Source organism: Arachis hypogaea, chromosome 9 (assembly GCF_003086295.3).
Source record: "Arachis hypogaea cultivar Tifrunner chromosome 9, arahy.Tifrunner.gnm2.J5K5, whole genome shotgun sequence".
In the NCBI taxonomy this organism is placed as follows: domain Eukaryota; kingdom Viridiplantae; phylum Streptophyta; class Magnoliopsida; order Fabales; family Fabaceae; genus Arachis; species Arachis hypogaea.
Window position 1 is genome coordinate 23,635,304 of NC_092044.1, and position 3,981 is coordinate 23,639,284.

Sequence of the window (3,981 nt, forward strand, 5' to 3'; positions counted from 1 at the left end):
AGAACATGATCGATGTGAGATAGGACAACATCAAAGAACGGGTTACAGAGGAGGGTGGTTCCGAAACAGGTGAAGAAGATACAACCCGAAATGTCGATCAGTGGCTTACGCATGAAGGACAGTTAACTAAAAATAAGGAAACTTTGAAGTTAGCAGTGAAGTCTGGTGCGGTTTTCTATGATGAAGAAGAAGACATTATGGCAATTTTTCAAAGTCAGAATGAAGCAATTGCAGAAAAAAGAAAGATGGTAAAACAAAAGGAGAAAGTTAGGAGAAGCAGGCCCAAACAATAAAAAAAGGTATGTAAAAATTATTTTAAATGATCTATAGTTGCTGGAATGGTAGAGGTCTAAGAGGGGATGGGAAGTTGAGTATGGTGAAAGAGTTGAAGAAAAAATATAGGTTGAACATGCTAGGATTGATTGAAACTAAGAAGGAGGTAGTAACTAAGTTTGATGTTGTACGATTGTGTGGGTTAGGATTATGTGGAATCAATAGGTGCATCTGGCAGTCTATTGCTAATGTGGGATGATTTGTTGTTTAAACGATTGAACTGTTACAAAAGGGATGGTTGGCTGTGCGTTGAAGGTTTGTTGACAAAAAATAACTTTAACTGTGCATTCTGCCTGGTGTATAGAGCACATATGCGGAGTGAGAAAATAGTGATGTGGGAGGAGTTAAGCTACATTGTGGGTATGTGTCAAGTTTCGTTTGTTTTATGGGAGACTTCAACGAGATATTAAGGTTGGAGGAAAGGAAATGTGCTGTTAGTTTACCGGCATCTGCGAAATATTTTAAGGAATGGTTGCAAGATTTACAGCTAGTGGATTTACCGCTAAATGATCGGAAGTTCACATGGTTTCAAGGTCGATCTTGTAGCCGTATTGACAGGATCCTCGTCAGTATGGAGTGGCTAGAGAAATTTCCAGATACTCGGTTGAAAGGGGGACCTAGAGGTTTATCAGATCATTGCCCGTTGATTTTGGAAGATATAAGACTTAGTGCGGGTCCAAGACCATTTCGAAGTCTGGATTCCTGGTTTACACATGAAGGGTCTTTGAGGATGGTGAAGGATGAGTGGAGGATATTGGGTGAGGGTTAGTTCACTAATAAGCTAAAGGCCTTAACGGTGCCGCTGAGGAGATGGAATAAGGACAATTTTGGGGACATGGACAACAAGATAAAGAGGTTTGAGGAAACGATTAAGAAGATTGATGATATGGTTAGTACTAGTAGTTATGACGGAACAGTGGAGCCTAAACGGAAGCCTCTTGTGATTTATTGTGCAAAATGGTACGCCAGAAAAGAGATTCATTGGAAGCAGATGACTCGATCTTAACGTGCTAAAGATATGGACAATAACACTAGATACTTCCATAACCTGGCGTCGACTAGAAGGCGAAACAATAGAATCGACTCCCTTGTAATTAATGGCAGATTGGTGAGAAACCAGTCCAGAATAAAGGTTGCAATTGCAGGATTTTATAAAGATCTATATCGGCAGGAATTTGCTCCTATGATTAGGATTCGTGATGGATTGGTAAAACGGATTGATGATGAAGAGGCAGTAATACTTGAGGTGATGCCATTGCTTGAGGAAGTACGAGAGGCGATGTAGGATTGTGAGTCGAGTAAAGTGCCAGGTAGTGACGGGCACAATATGAACTTCATCAAGAAATGTTGGGGTGAGATTGGTCAAGAATTTATTACAGCTGTGTTGGGTATTTTTCAAAGCGCCAAGCTACCAACGGATGCTAATGTAACATGGGTGGCACTAGCTCCAAAATTTGTGGGAGCAAAGGAGATCACAGACCTAAGGCCGATTAGCATGGTTGGTTGTGTCTATAAGGTTATATCCAAAGTACTGGTGAGAAGAATACGTCTAGTGATGCCAGGCTTAGTGGGAGAGACTCAGTCTGCTTTTGTAAAGAGTCACAAAATACGCAATGGTGCTCTCATTGCTTGTGAGACGGTGCAATGGCTAAAGTTGCACAAGAAGCAAGCGGCAATTATCAAATTGGACTTTTAGAAAGCGTACGACAGGGTGAGATGGAGCTTTGTGGATATTGTGCTACAACAGATGGGCTTTGGTCTTAGATGGAGGGCATGGTTGAAGAAATATGTGACTACAACGTCTATGTCAGTGTTGATCAATGGGTCACCGTCCAAGCCGTTCAAGATGGAGAGAGGTCTTAGACAAGGAGATCCTCGCTCTCGCTTTCTGTTCATTCTTGTCGATGATGTCTTACACAGGATGGAAGGTGAGACAGTCAGTAATGGACGTATTTCTCCACTGTTAGTGGGAAGAGACAACATAGAGTTGTCGCATCTCCAATTTGCAGATAACAATTTTATTTCACCCACAGAAAAAACGAAGAGAATAGTAAATTATAAGAAACTTCTGCGTTATTTTGAGTTGATGTCTGGGCTAAGTATAAACTTTGATAAGCCAAGCTTGATTTCGGTTAACTATGAGCTGGAATGGGTTACGAATATGTGTGATTTGTTGGGAGATGCCGAAACTACTCTACCTGTCAGGTATTTAGGAATCCCCCTTGGTGCAAACCCTCACTTGGTGAAGACTTGGAAACCGATTATAGACAAGGTGGAAGATAAGCTTAGCTTATGGAAAGCAAAGTCTCTTAACAAAGCTGGTAAGTTAGTTCTCATAAAATCTATTCTCAATAGCTTGCCAGTATACTACTTAAGCTTATATAAGATGCCAAAGGCAGTTGTAGAGAAAATAATTGAGTTACAGAGAAGGTTCTTGTGGAGTAAAAAAGATGGTAATAACGGTATACCACTTGTGAAATGGGAGATGATGCAAGCTCCAAAAAAGTTAGGAGGTTTAGGGGTGGGGATGCTGTAATTAGAAATGTGTCGCTTCTGCTCAAGTGGTGGTGACGCTTTTCGAAGAAAAATTGCCCGTTGTGGAAGAAGGTTGTCTGTTCTTGTAATCATTTGAACCCAACTGTAATGTTGTCAAAATAGCCTTTACCATCAAGAAGTGGCCCATGGAAAGATATTTAACAGCTCAATGTTAAAGAGCATCAGGTTAGAGAAAGGATTATTAGTGGTTTATCTATAGAGGTGGAAAATGGCAGACGTATTCGATTTTGGGAGGATGATTGATTACAAAGTGGTACGTTGAAAGGTTATTTTTCGAGACTCTTCTCTGTTTCAAATCAACAAGGATCTGTTATTAGGGATTGTGGGTTTTGGGATGGGTTAGAGTTGGTATGAAACTTTCAGTAGAGAAGATAATTATTCCAATGGGAGCTAGAGTTGCTCAATCAAGTTCATGAGCGATTACGGCTAGTTAGACTATCATTTGATAGAGAGGATATAGTTATATGGAAATTTGACAGAATATGTGATTTTTCTACTAATTCTTTTATGCAGGTGTTGCAGCAAGAGACTCTCTCGGAGGACATCACAAGTTACAGCTTCACTAGTGCCATATGGAGAGGTTTGGTTCCTCCAAGGGTTGAACTATTTGCATGGTTTATCTTAGTCAGCAGAGTGAGCACTAAAAAGAGACTTAGTAGACTACGAATCATACATCATAGTGATAAGATCTGTGTTTTATGCAAAAAAGAAATAGAATTTGTGCATCATTTGTATCTTGGCTGTGAGTTTACATGACATGTGTGATGCGCTTGGTTGAAGAGTGTTGATAGAGCTTGGGTGTTTCCGAGGACAGTCAAAGAGTTGTTTGAGAGTTGGACGCAAGTGCCTAGTCGTAACTCTGAACAAAAGAAGTGGCTGGTAGGGTTCTTTGCAGTTATCTGGAATATTTGGTTGGAATAGAATAGCAGAATATTCCAAAGCTCTGAGACAGGTGTTGAGGGTATCAAGAATAAATCGTTTTTGAGTTACAGGGAATAGCGTGGTGTTGATCTATTTGGTTGTTGATGGCAATGTCGGAGATGCCAACAGATTATATCGTGTTCGTACTGTGTTTATTGTCTTGGTTCTTGT